Source organism: Theropithecus gelada, chromosome 5 (genome assembly GCF_003255815.1).
Source record: "Theropithecus gelada isolate Dixy chromosome 5, Tgel_1.0, whole genome shotgun sequence".
In the NCBI taxonomy this organism is placed as follows: domain Eukaryota; kingdom Metazoa; phylum Chordata; class Mammalia; order Primates; family Cercopithecidae; genus Theropithecus; species Theropithecus gelada.
In genome coordinates this window covers 80,501,401-80,516,849 of record NC_037672.1, presented here as the reverse complement: position 1 = coordinate 80,516,849, position 15,449 = coordinate 80,501,401, and the positions used below count along the sequence as shown (strand labels likewise).

At 32.0% G+C, this 15,449-nt stretch overlaps 1 protein-coding gene across 3 annotated transcripts in view; it reads left to right on the top strand.

Annotated features, from left to right (window-relative positions):
• Positions 1–15,449, top strand: part of ADGRL3 (adhesion G protein-coupled receptor L3) — an 868,510-nt gene that overhangs the window by 164,359 nt on the left and 688,702 nt on the right. For all 3 annotated transcript variants that reach the window (XM_025386284.1, XM_025386285.1, XM_025386286.1), the window contains exon 2: positions 12,947–13,012. The gene's annotated coding sequence lies outside the window, so the exon portion shown is untranslated. The remainder of the gene's footprint in view (positions 1–12,946; positions 13,013–15,449) is intronic.

Sequence of the window (15,449 nt, the reverse complement as noted above, 5' to 3'; positions counted from 1 at the left end):
GCCCGCCACCGCGCCCGGCTAATTTTTTGTATTTTAGTAGAGACGGGGTTTCACCGTGTTAGCCAGGATGGTCTCGATTTCCTGACCTCGTGATCCGCCCGCCTCGGCCTCCCAAAGTGCTGGGATTACAGGCGTGAGCTACCGCGCCCGGCCGACCTTATGTTTTTAGAGTATTCATTTATACAACTTTCTTCCACGGGGAATTCAGCAGTTATTTATTTTTGTAGCACACAAAATAATGCACTGTCTAGCACACAGCAGGTTTAGAATAACTATTGTAAGATAAATGAATGAATAAGTAAATGAAGCCATTAACATTGATGGAGAATTAGAGGACATTCTAAATGTGAGTCACCATACGTACAAACAGGTTGGAGTTAGAGATGAAGACAGAGCGAGCATTTGAGAGACAATAATCATCACCAAAATTCAGCAATAATAGCAATGGTTACTGTAATGTTGTTTGTGGAGGTCTTTTCAATAGTACCTGAATGTCATTCAATGTCAACTTTTGAATGGCTGTGTTATGATATTTTAACAGGTATGGAAAATAATAATTCTGTGCTTGTGTTCTTAAAAGTTCTAACAATTATGACAAACCTTACTTAGCCTAAGGCTGAATTTCTAGAGGGATCATAAAATAGTAGGATATTCTCTAAAAGACAAAAAAAAAAAAAAAATGCTTATCTGGAGAAGGGAATGGAAGATGAGTATTGTAGGCTAATATCATTATGCCCAAGTTATAGAAAATTGTTATGACATTGTGACAATAATGCAGATGCATACTGCCCAGCTGTCTCGTTATCCAAAGTTGATTCTCTAAATAGGAAGATTTAAAAAAAAGAAATTGTTGTTACTGAGTTTATTTGACTGGGAGATCACAAAATGTTACAAAAAAATTGAATACAATATACCACTCAGAAGTTTAACTGATTGTTTTAACAGATACAGTGTAGTTTTCTTTTGCTTTACTGAGACTGGCTAAGGGGACCAATATCTTGGCAAGTGCAAAAGGCATAGAACGCACTCCCAGCTAACAGAGGCTCTTGATGTTCAAGAGCATTTGGGCTAAACCATCTCAGAAAGAATTAGATCATTCATATATTGGAGGCAAGGGAAATGTATCTGCCTTGGTGCCTCACTTACTCTATGTTTTCCGGAAGCCTAGATGTAGTTTGCAGTGGTGCTGTTGGATACTAGGAAGTCTCAGCTTCAGGATCTGCTGAGGCTGGGGGGATGCCCCATGGCAGCCAATCTAAAATTGCTTCAGCTTCAAGAGGAAAAACAAATTTTGGAACACCTGAATCTCTGCAGGTGAATCTCTGAATATTTTCCTGCCTAAAGCATATAGCACTGTAGAACACCAGCTAGTATTTTCAGAACTGGCAACTATTAACTGAAAAACTAATTTTTCTTACCATTTCTCTCTTTCAAGTAACAGAAAAAAAATGAGAATTTCTATTTGTGTAGTTAGAATTCTACAACATTTTCAACACATGATGAATATAAATTGATGAGAATAATGATGAAACAGGAAAGATATTTATGGGTTTTAGAAAAGCTATAATCTTAATTCTCTTGTGAAGCATAATTTCTCAACAAATTATTTTTTAGAACTGATCCGAACTAGGGTTTACAACTTACCTAAAATTTTGTTTGGCAAAGATAAATGTTGAGGTATTCTGTGATATGCTAGATCCTTTCCTTGAAAATGTGTATTAGTTTTAGGGAAAATTTAAGGCATTTAATTACTTTTTTAAAAAAAGAACTAATGGTCATTACTTGCTTTCTTTTAAAATAAGCATTCTCTTTCCAATATGTGTACAGTCACCAGAAATGCTGAAAAGGTTCTAGATTTCTATAAAGCCATGATTTTATGGAACATTTAAGTGGCGGTGATTTGGCTGGCTTTACCATCAGCTGCATAAACATCAACGTCTATTGACACATTATAAAGGCACAAGTGGAGTGTAGCCTGACATCCTGATGCCTGTGCTGAGGTTTAATAGTGCATCTGTATCACTTTTCCCAGTGGGAAATAACAGGATGTCACACTGTAATTTTTTACTACTGTATAATAAAATATAGCCATAATAAATAGCATCTAAGCAAATAAAGCGGATTTGGACCAAATCCATTTTGCCTTCATCACTTAGTATATAGGTCATGCTTTTAAGTAGTTGTGGATCCTAAATTGGCTTAATTGGATCAACTTGCATTTGACTGTCTTTGACTGCAGTGAAGTAGAGACAGATGTTTTGTTTTTATTTGCTATTTAACATTTAAGTGATATTTTTTAATAATTTTGCTTTTGTATTCCATTGTAATTATTAACAGTTTATATGGATTAAGATCTAAATTGTGCTTCAATTAAGTTAGTTGACCTTTTAAGCTTGTTATTGCTGTTGCTTTGTTATTTTCACTCTTTGTTATTCATATACCTAATGTTGATCATTAAATAGCCAAACCAAGACTGTTGTGTACTGTTAAGAAAGTTTGCAATTGCCTGTGAATGTCCTGGTAATAGGAACAATATTTAACTCAGTTTTGTAGCGCAGTTAGCTAGCCCAGCTTTAGGTTTACTGTGGCTTTTTCTTTGTTTATTAGATTGATTATTGAATGAAAATGACTGTAAACAATGTTCTTTTGAAATCTAAATATATAAAAGTTTGCCTTTTGTGTAATTTAATTTGTCATCCATTTTAATAGAAATAAAAGTTAAAATAACACATTGAAATATTAAAATATTAAAAAGCTGCTGCCTATTAGTAGGAATTTTGCCAAACATTAGAAGAAAATAGCAAATTTGGGATATGCAAAAATGATTTCAGACAAGTTTTTTAAAACTTTTCTTTGTCGCTTTTCCAAAAATACCTAGCTCATCTTTGATCTTGATTTTTTATTGTAATAACCACAGCATGCTATTCTTAAAATTATAATAAGCATATAACATTCATGTAAGAGACGATAAATGTGACTTTTCTATAAAGCATAGTTATTTAATTTGAAATAATATCTTAAAGAAATAAGAGACGTAATGATTTTCATTTATAGGTATACTTAAAATTATGTTTGCCTATTTATCCCATATGAATTTGAGAATTTAACTTTCATTAAGGGGGAAAGTACAAAAAAATGTTAAAATGTTAAAATTTTGGTTATTAGCATTTCCTTTATATCTCTGGAATGTATACTTCAAAACTAATTGATTACATTTAGTAACAATGGAAATTAAATTTAGCATCAATTAAATTAAAAAATAACACAACATTTTAATTCAGGTAAATTATTTTCATAGTTTGCTGTTCTTTGACTTTTGTTATTCCGAAAAATATTGTTTCACTTTAATGACTTTTTTACTTTTCAAAGAGCTGTGTTGCTAACTGTATGCAACATCCATTAATTTTAAAAAGGTCTATGGATGCATTAACGTTTTCCTACAAAAAGCCAACAGGTTAAAAAAATTTTAGTGAATCTTATATGAAAGGTTGATATGAATTTTCCCCCAATAGACATGCAATATCTAAATAACTTAAAACTTAGATTTATATACTCTTCTTTTTATAGCTATAACATATAGACATAAAATATAAATACTTAAAAGTAATGTCCTCAAAAGGCAGAGTAAAATACCTACACATATACAAATCCTTTGAACTTAGTCAAGGGCGTTAACTTTTGCTTATCTAGAATACCAGTATTACCTAACCTTATTATGACTAGCTTGAATCATGTATGAGTAAAACTTTAGTTATCTAGGATTTTGTTTGGGTGGGTGTGGGGGTAATTCTTTGGGTAGAAAAAAAAAATTTCTGAAAAGTTGGGGCAAATATTCCTCCTATTCAAGTGTCCACTGCAGATGTTTGCATTTGAATAGTAAAGCTATTTCCAAAGTTCTTTCTTGTTTTTTTCTGTTTTCCTCAGAGCCTTAGGTATTTCTTTTGGATGTCAGTTTGTCAATACTCTGCTTTTGCTTCTTCTGATTTCTGTTTGTTAGAACTCTGTATAGGAAAGAAAGAATAAGTAGGTCTTGACTGAAGGCCATTCCATGAAGTTCAATTTTAGTGCAGTGTGCCTTTTTTTTTTTTTTTTCAAACGTGTTTTCTGATTCAAACTTGTAAGTTACATTGGTTTGATTTCCAGATGTTGGAGTCTCAGATAAGGGACTATTACTGCGGAACATAAAGCAAATTTTTAAGACCTCAGTACTAAAGATTTTCTGCTTGAAATCTTAGACAAAGTGAGAAATAAAGCTTCATGCGATGAACTATAGGCAATGTAGGAAGGGGGCAGAGAAAAAAGGAGAAAGCAGAATGGCAATGCAATGGAAACCTGATATTTGATATGTAAGTTAATCCCTTTCAGACCTCCAGCCAGATTTCTTTTTCACTTGTGCAGAAGCATTTCTTTATTTCCTTCTTTCTGCTTTTTGATCCCACATTCTGCCCCCTGCACAGTTGGAATGTTCCCAAAACACTTTGGCAGAGGTCACTTCTCAGAAGCTTTTTAAACTTTAGTTAGAATACATTTATTGATTTTTTTTAATGACCAGAGGAATGAGGATTTTTGGAAAAAGTTCATCTGAGATTCAGTGTCTGGCTTGGCAATCCAAACTATTTTAAACCTCTGAGAACATTTCATTAGATGCCAGGTTCTCGTCTTTAGTAAAACAGTAAGGATTCTGGCATAGTGGATTTTCATTGGGATTTGTATCACCTGACAATTTGGCCTTCTAGATATGTGAGATAAAAGTCATTTTTCTGGAACTGACATTCAGCAACTGCCTAAGTTTACAAAAATTCAGTAAATCTTAAAAAAAATCTATCATGAGTCTGTAGAAGGTATATGGTAGCATGTGCTGGTGCAATAACTTGTTCTTAGGCTATTTTTCCTTGTATTTAATAGTTCAAGATTAAACTCTAAATTTTTTAATCTAAATTTACCATGAAGGGAAAGTACAGTTTTGTGAACTAAAAACTGGATAGTTTAAGACAGGATACATAAATGTTTAAGGAAAAGGATCTTTTCTTAGTAGATCATTACTGCTTTAATGAATTTTTTAAATTTCTTACTCAAATTTTGGACATAAACCAGGACAAAATTTCCTACATCCATAACCCTGAGATAATTATCATATGAATCATCAAGTGTACTCCCTAAGTTAATCTGACTTACACTGTCCCAGCATGCATGTTTCAGGTTAGATTTTGGTATGTTTGACCAGTGTGAAAGGAAAGGAGATGGAGCAATGGTAGAGTGCTTAAATAATATATATGTTGAAAGCTGATTACTTTGCAATGCATTTCAAAATGATTTAGTATGAAGCTTGTGTAAAAGGTAAATATCTCCAATGCATTCAAAATGAATTAGTTAATATGCAATCTTTCAAAAATATAACTACTGTAAAGACCAAAGGGTCTATATGTTCTCTTTGTATATTCATCTTAGAAAAAAAATACATGAGGTTAGAATTCATATCTGAAGAAGCAACAGCGATCAGTGTCACTTAATTGCAGGTATATATTGAAAATTAACTTTTTGCTTTATGAGTGGTAGTTTCTCATTTTAACAGGAATTCTGAGAACAAATGTTTTCTTTCCTGACTTTATCCCTTGTATTTTGAACAATATTTATTATTAAAATATACTATATTCCTACTGAAGTTGAACAAATGAACATTGATCTTTATAATCCCCTTCTTACTAAAACTTCTTAAATACTTAAATATAAATTATTGTTATATTTTCATTACTTACAAAGCAAACTTCCAATTGTTTTGAACTGTTTTGTCATAGAATATGTAAATGTATATACTGTTTAACAATGATTTCATGATATAAACTGCAGGGTAGATTTCAGCATGTTCTACTAGAAAATTACCATTTAAAAGTATATAGAGCGTAGGCATATTTCATTATAAATAAAGAAGTTTAATAATTCCCATTATTATAGAAGTTGGAAACCACGATTGGTATGCAAATACCACTTGTCATGTGTAATTATAGTCAAAACATAGCCATTTTTGAGGGATAAAAACAGAGGGTAAATTAAATGTTTTTTTTTTTTTTTAATATTGATAATTTGAAAGCTATTTCTCAAGCAGAGAGAGAAAGGAGCAGGCATTGCTGAGGAAATATCTTCCTGGAAGCCCACCAAGTCTTCCTAGGGTTACAGACATGGGCTGCTGACTACTTGTAATGCAGAAAAGTGTTTAAAGGAGAGCAGGAAACCCACTGCCCCCAGCCATTAGCCCATCTTGCCCATATGGAATTTCCATTCTGTACTGAATCCTTTTCTAGATGTCTGTTCAAGCCTCCATCAGTCACATCTGCTGTATATTTTACCATCTTTTCTCCCTTCATAAGAAGCTTCTTATTTTCCTATCTACAACAGAATGCTAGAACTCTTCCTGAGGGTGGGTTATTCACAGCAGGTCTTGTTTTCTCCTTTATTATGTCATAAGAGAATGGCTACATAGTTCCTTAGATACTAGCAGTAAGTTGAAGCATCTGTGAGTCAGTCCTTGGCTAGACGACGACGGAATTGATTGTGACTGTGGAAGCTGTGGGAGCTTTGGGTAGCTTTTGATACTTGAGAAAGAATAATTCTCTGCACTAAAGGAATAGAGAAAAGACCTAATCCTTGGTTTTAATGTTAAAAAAAATCTCTTCTCTGAGGGAAAGAACTGTATCTGTTTACACTGCCCTATTCCTAGCTGTTACCACAATGGCTGGGTATATAGAAGACACCTCAGCACGGGTTCTTCTCTTTCCTTCTTTTGCCTTTGCTTTCATGGTATGGTGTGGTAGGGAATGGTACGGAATGGTACAGTATCTTATCCTATCCCATCATCCTATCCTGTCTTATCCTACTCTACCTTATATATACAGACAGGCAAACTGACAGTCACCACAATATATTTCTGCCCTTCCTTGCATTAATTATAAGTATTTTAGTATTTATATAAACAAAATGTAAGAAGCTCAGCCTTCTATAAGCAAAATTTTTGGGTAATATATTGACAAAGGTTTGAGGATCATTCTCTGGATTTTCTGTATTTTTTCCCTAATAATAACCTGTGAGTTTCCTGTATGTTGTGCATTTTTATATACTTTATAGATCTGTTGACTATTACCAAAAAATCAATTATATGTTTTTCAATGAGGAGGAAACTTAAGAGTAATTTCATTGATGTGTCATGTTAAAAATGAAAATGCTACCAGATACAGAAGGTAAGGAATTTTTTTCATAGCATAAGATAAATAATTAGTGGGATTTTAATATTAATTAGTGGGATTTTAAATAATTAGCAGTCATTTTAACATTGGTCTTCTGGTAAAGTTTACACCTTCTTTCTTTTATTCTTCTTTTCTTTCCTTTATTCCCTCTTTTTTTGCTTACTTGGCATTTAGCCCACTCTTCTTTTTCTCTTTGCTTAAGGTAGAAGCTTTGATTATTGATTTGAGATCTTCCTACCTTTCTAATGGAGGCATTTAAAGCTATAAATTTGCCTTTGAGCACTGCTTTCAATGCATCTCATAATTTTTGTTATGGTATGCTTTTGCTCCATTTAGTTAAAATATTTTCTAATTTCTTTTGTGATTTTGTCTTTGACCCTTGGGATATATAGAAATGTTAAAACTTCCAAATATTTAGGGATTTCCAAAATCTATTTTTCTTTTTATTTCTAATTTAATTCTGTTTTGGTAAGGCAACACAATTTATATGATTTTTCATCCTTTTATATTTGCTAAGATTTGTTTTTTGATCTGACAGTAAGCCTATTTGGGGATGGGAGAGAGAGGAAAATTCCAAAGCAAAATGACATGGGATCCCCATTGTTCCTACCAGAAGTTCAGTAGTGTTTCTTGATAAACATTTCCTAATTTGTTAAATGACTGGTTAATTTCTATAGTCCTGAAACTGTTGTTTTTAGCAATTTTGTCCAGTTTTATCGTTGATTTTTGTGGAGACTATTTAGCCATTCTCACTGTTCCGTCCCCAGATACTTTATATAATGGAATACTCTTTCTTGGGGCCATGGGCTAACAGGTAGAAAATATGGGTGCATACAGGACTAAACTTTGTACTACTGATTTAAAGTTTACCAAGCATTTAGAGGTGAGTTTGTGCAAAACAGTTGAGGCTAATTTTTTGGGAAGATGAGACTTCAGCACAGTGTTTAAAACTTTGAACAAGTGTACAGGGGATCGCATTAGCTGACAAGCCACTCTGTTCAGAATAGTCTTGTCTGAGGTGCCAGTCAGCAACACAAGCTTGCTGTTATGGAAATTCTATTTGGAGTAGAGTGGTGTCAAAAAGTGGTGTTTGTAATACAAAAATTGTATTAATCCTTTATAAATTCTTGAAAACCAGACTCTGTGAAAATTAAAACAGTGCTTTTTTGGATTACAGAGCAGAAAATCATCATGAGAAAAATGAAGTCTTAAGTTGTTCTGGGAGTCATTTGCAAGGCAGATTTGAGAGGGAATTGAATGGTGTTCTAAGAGGTACTATTGAGGTGTGTAGACCAGTGAGACAAGATGAGTGGCAGGCGGTTGAACTAAGTACAAATTGTCTTGGACTTTTGTCTTTAAAATATTATGTAATAACCATGGTAATATTTGTGAATTACAGCTTTCTAATCTGTAAAATAGGGTGAAAATTTATTTTCTATTTTACACAGTGATGAGGATTATGATATTGGAAATAGAGATGAAGAAACAATCTGAACACTATCTAGAAAGAGGTGGCATAAGATGATGCCTATCAATAAGAAATCAAAGTAGAAGATATTTGAAAATCACCCATAGGCTAGTTGGGTGAGACCCGAAGGGGGTAGTTGGAAAAAGAATTTGACCATCATAAGTAAAAAGATAACATTTGAAGGCCTAGTTGAAAGTGTGGAGATGGACTGTCATAAATGTGATAATTATGTCTGTTTTCAGATCATTGACTCACATTTTCCTATTTATATCCAAAAAAAATTTAAATGATGGATGTGAAAGTGATATACTTCTTTTTACAAATAATAAAATTATATTAGTAATACCTAATATGTAACTGTTGGTCTAGTTTTAAGAATGATTTAAGGATTAACTCTCGTAGACAAAAAGGTATTTCTTCATAAAAATTTCTCTAACTCATTGTATTGTTTTTAAGTCTCAATTATCACTGACCTTTTTAAAAAATATCACTGTCATCTTAGGCTGAAAGCCATCTATTAACTGACAACAGAATAGTCTTTTAAAAACATGTTTGTTCATGTCACTTCTTCATTGACTCATGAACCTTGACTGGATAGTTCAGTAGGTGATGCCACATAATATTGGAATTAATGGCACCTGGCCTGAGAAAATAACATATTTTCCATCTTAATTCCACATTATTTTTAATGGGATTCCTGGAATCTTGTTTTAATACCAAAATGTGAAAGTATCTTCTAACAGTAATCAGTGTCATGAAATTCTGAGATGATCATTTTCTAAAATACAGATTTTGGGAAGTTTATTTTCTTTCATTGTAAACATCCCTGTAAGAAACATAGTAACAATAAGTATGTTATTTGAAAGGCTTGAGGATGTAGAGTCTGAATTTGGCTTTTTTGCATTCAAATTCTGGTCTTGTCACTAATATCCGTACTAACCTCAGAGAATTGTTTTAAGGGTTAAATGTGAATTTAACCTGCCAAAAAAGTAAGAATTTTACATGTAAATAGAAAATGTATGTAAATTGTTTACACCTATATCTATTACACATAATAGTATGGTAATATATTTTATAAATATATAAAAATGTGTGTATGTATATGTATACGTATAGACACAGACTCACATTTTCTGTGTGTGTGTTCACATGCGTGTGTGTGTGTGTGTATGCATGTATCTGTCTCTTACTCTCACTTACTGCTCCACAACTGGAATGCAGAGGTAAGCTCTGTGAGTGCAATTTTCATCTGTTCAGTTCACTCCTGAATTCATACCAACTAGAGCAGTGCCTGGCATTGAGTAAATATTTGATGAATCAATGAATTTCTCTACTTTTTAAACTTTCTATTTTAGGATTAGAAAATGTACCTTGAACATTCATATTTATCATGTATTCCAGCTTTTTTTTTAATTGATGAATTGAATGCCATTTTTATTTTATTTTCCGTTTTGGAGATCTTATATATGTGATTGCTTTACAAAGTTTGATTTAAAGCAGAAATTAATTTAACTTTTAATTTTTAATTAAAACAATCTAGTACTCAAAGTCAAAACGTTTCCATTTAATTCTCAAAACCTAGAGTGAATTGCAATAATTTCTGGTGCATTGCTTTTTATGTCTCTTTCAAACCATATGGAACTATAAAGTAATGAAACTATGAACATATATTTGCAGACATTTATTTTTATCTAAAATAAATTACATTTTTTGTCTTCCCTGAGTTCTTTGCTCCTAAATAATCATATTACTTAAAACAATATTTCTTATAGCTCCTTTTAAAAGATCCCTTTTAGATCAAGTTTATTAATTACAAAAGAAATTCAGTCTTATTACCTTTTACTGATAGAATAGTATCATTTGATATAATACATTTTTCTGCCCTTCTTGCAGTTTTTTTTTTTCTATTTTCTTCACCCCCCTGCTTGCCTTTTTCTTTCTGGTGTTTTCCCTCACACCTGGTTGCCTTCTCATTAGCAGGCTAAGTGGCTCTATGTAAGCTTGTCCTTGGTCGGAGCTGTCTGCTGACTCTCAAGTGCCATAAGTGGCTGTAATTGAGAGAGGCACTGAGATGTTGAATAACCAAACTGTAAATGGAAGATTCTCTGTGCTTACCTATAAAAAGAAAACGAACCTATAAAGGTAGCTATACAAACAAATTCAAAGACACATATAAGAGTGTACTTTTGTTTTTGGTCTTAATTTATGTTCAGCCAATACAGTTTCCAATAAACAAGTTTCTGTGTGTGTGTGTGTGTGTGTGTGTGCGTGCGTGTGTGTTCAATTAAGAAATGGAAATGTTTTGTTTACCCAGTCAGCATTTTGTGGCGCTGTTAGGTGTTTAGTTCTTTAGGGAGGAGTAATACAGATTGAAGAAGCCACAGTCTCTGTTCTCTAGCAATTCATACTATAGTGTAGCTTTCAGCAAAATAGAGAAATGTACAGAGAGGTATAGGAGTGTCAGGGAAGATAAGATTGGTTTTGTCTGTGGTGGAGTAGGTTTGGTAGTATTAGGGAGAACTTTGTGAAATTAGTCATGCTTGGATGTCAGAATGTATTTCCCAGATGGGAAGGAAACAATAAAAGATATTAAAGGTGGTAGTATTGTAGGCAAACCTGTAGAGAACAACCCATGATTGTTTAGATATGTAGAACATTTGAAGATGAGATATGCCAGTTCTTCAAAAACCAGGGAAAAAAAGTGACAGCCAGTAATTATTGAGAGAGCATGCTAGAATGATCGTCCAGTGAAATTTAAGCAGTTGATTAAAAATTTGTTTTTCCTGTCCAAGCAGTCAAGTGTGGCATTCAAGTATGAACTTTAATTGTTCTTGTGGTACAAAAACCTCACTAATTGGGCAAATACAAATGGACACTCACTCCAAAAATACAGTGAGTTTCATTGCTTTAATATTTTTTAAGTCCCTGAACAAAATGTAATGCTTTTATCAGTGAATAGCTTTCACTAATTTGTTTTCATTTTATATCATAGCATATCTTACTTTAATCAATAGTGATTTGGTAAAGTAGAGCTCAACTTTAATTTTATGCTATTGACTTTCTGCCCTGTATCTCATTCTTTATCCATTTGGGGACAAAATTTTAGAATAGATAATGGATTTTGTCACTGTTTATCATATATATAGTTACTTAACCTCCTGATTGCATACTACCACTAATAGCATAAATAAATACTAAATATAATAATAACTAACTAATACAAAGAGCTTTGTGTAAAGCTGTGTGTAAAGCTCTTTGTATGGTAAGTAAAACTAGTAACTAAAACTAAAGAGCTTTGTGTAAAGCTCTTTGTAAGGTAACTCAAACTAGTAACTAAAACTAAAGAGCTTTGTGTAAAGCTCTTTGTATGGTAACTAAAGCTAGTAACTTAAACAAAAGAGCTTTGTGTAAAGCTCTTTGTATGGTAACTAAAACTAGTAACTAAAACTAAAGAGCTTTGTGTAAAGCTCTTTAAATAGACCTATTGGAACATTCAGAAATGGATATGGCCAGTTACAAAACCATTAGAAAATATTAAATATCTAAAGAAAATACTTTGAAGGACAATACTATTTTTTTTGGGTGTAAAAAGTCTGTCTTATTACTTGTTTACTAAAATAAAAACATATGGTAATTTAAAGAAAATAAAAACTCAAATACCTCTATAAATCTTTGATTTAAATAAACTTATACTTTTGTATATTTCTTTCTATTTTTTAAAATCCAAATTTATTTAGATTACTGCAAATAAATAGATTACAGTATTTGTGTCTGTATACACAAATAAGGGTGTGCGTGTGTGTGTGTGTGTATGATTAGATGTGCTAAGGTGCTTCTCAGTTTGTTTTCTATGCCTGTTATCTAATGGCAAAAGTGATAAGACTCATCCCAGTATCTTAGCTAGAAGAGCCTATGGCAAGAAATAAGGATATTTCTTGGAAATAGCAAAACTTATATTAAAAATGTTATATTCTTTTAATTAGAAAAAAAACTTGACTATCAAATCCATCAATTTTCCCAGTAAACCTTATAATAAACTAGATAGTATAGGAAGATGTGTCATCTGTGTCCTAAATTTCCTCTACATACCATAGTTCTGCTGTGAGACCTCAGGCATTGTGGGAAATAATAAACTTGGCAACCAACAAGAAATATTCAAATAGTTCTACAACTGTAACCATAACACAGAGTATTTATTTTTTCTCATCATGAAATTAAATATTTTTTTCTTTTTTTCCAGAAATGTTTAATTTGATAAATCGGAGGAAAAAACCATGGATTTTTAGCAATTGAAGAGCAAATTAAGGTAATCAGTAGATTATTATTGCCAACCATATAATTTCAAAATTTATTTTAAAATATTTATGTTCAAGTTAGTATATTATTTTATGAGTCTTTACCATATTGAAACGTCAGCATATTTGGAATGTGTTACTAAAATGGAATCTTACATATTTTTGGAAAACAAATTGCGATTTCTTGTTATACATTTTCCAAAAATCATATTTCTTGTGAACAAATTATAAGTGATCTAATTAAAAATATTGCTGTTGTGAGGAAATATACTCTAGCTATATGAAAAATAAATGAGCTAAAAATAATAGTTTTAGTAGGTCTCCACCTTTTTGGAAAGGCACATATGTTTTATTACTTTCTTAACTAATGCAGAATAACCATACTGAGTTTTTTTTCAGTTGCTGCATGTACACTAACACAATGTGATAAAGTCATTTTTGTTTAATTCATTCCGTTTTCAATTACATATTCATAATGTTGAATATAGATATTAGGTAATAAAATATATTCATTTGGTAGCAACCAGATGTTTAATATTAAGCAAATTACTTTCAAAAATTACGTTGTTAATTATCAGAAATATGTTTATGAAGTCCAGTATAAAATATTTCAAACGGTGTAACTTTATGTCAATATCCATATTTACATTTTCCCCAGAAAATCATAGAAGGCAAAACAGGCCCGCATATTAATCAATCAACAGTACAATGAAAATTTCCTCTTTTCTTGAAGTTACTAAAAGTAATTTTTATAAAGTTACTTTGTAAAGTTTAGCGTGTACATTATTATAAATACATAGCCTAAAATTTGAAATATCAACTTGCTTATTGTTCTTCATATTAAAATCATTTAAGTTCATTTCATTTTGATATCAACTTTCCTATTGTTCTTCATATTAAAATGATTTAAGTTCATTTTATTTTGAATTATTGACATAATTGATATGTACTTTAATTGCTATCATCTATTTTCAAATATTCCGTACTTTTTTCTGAACTCTAAGAGTAATGCATGACTTTAAATTGTAAAACAATTGCACCTGCCTTTGTATGCACTACCTTTTCCAGTTGATGTTTTGTCTTTTAAGTATTTTTGCCTTACTTTGTCACTGTTTTCTTCCCCGTATTTATTTCCGTATTTATTTCTATATGCAAGCAATGTTGTTCCTCTTTCACAGAAGAGATATGATTGAATTTCTTTCATTTGGAATTTCTTGTCAGTGTTTTCTTCTTCACACTCAATCACATTTGCGAACAATTAATATTATTTCCTTCTTTCAGAATAGATGTGATTGACTGTCTTTCATTCGTATTTATTAGCTTATTTATACATTAACAACTAAATTTGGCAGACATTCTTTTACTATGTTGGATATGTAATAGTTTATTTAGTACTTAACGCTGGTGAAATAAATCAATATATAAAACACACTCAGGCAATCATCCTTTTTAAAAAAAATAATCCAAGCAAACTTAGATATGTTTGCTGTGGACATATTAAAAACTGGTGAAAAAGATGAAGCACCGCAGATACTAGTGTGCACATTTTGAAGGAGTTCCTGACAGACTGCTAAAGAAAGAAAGGTGGGAGCAGTTCACTTCTGCTGGAGGCTCCGAAACTTTCAGAGAAGCTGTGAAATTCACGGAGGAGTTGTTGTGACAGGGAAGGTGAGGTTATACATTCCAGGCCCACACACTAGTTTGTGAAAGAGCAAGGGATGGCCATTGAAAGATTGCTGCTTCCATTGCAGCTGAAAGATTGCATATGTGGTAAGACAGGGTTAGGAGAGGAGTCAGGTGAAGTAGACCTGGAACAGTCCGTGAAGTATCATGTTTGCCTTACAAAAGCTTAATTTTCTATCCTAGATGCCCCCAGAGTGTTCAAAAGTATTCAGGGGGATGTCGGAATAAAATTTCAGAACATCTCCTCATGTTTATTTTCTTTATGAAAAATCAGACAGCATTACGACTTAATAATATTTAATTTAATGACTGTCACAGGTCCCAAATATGAAGTTTCTGGACAAATCATAGGGATTGTTGCCATGTTAAATGTTTGGCAGGTTTGTTTTCTAATATTTTAATTGAGATCTAATTCATATACTATAAATTCACCATTTCAAAGTATACAATTCCCTACTTTTTTGTTTTTTTCTTTTACTGTATTCACAGTTGTGCAGCTATCACTGCTCTCTAATTTCACAATATTTTTATTTCCCCAAAAGGAAACCTTGTATCCATTAGCAGTTACTTTTCATTCCACTCTTGCCCCACCGTCTGACAACCACTAATGTACTTTCACTGAGGGTCTACCATATAAAAAAATCATATGTTTGGCCTTTCCTGTCTGTCTTTTTCAGTTAGCATAATATTTGCAAGTTTCACCCTTATTGTACAGGAATCATTACTTCATTTCTTTTTTTTTTTTTTTTTTTTTTTTTTTTTTTT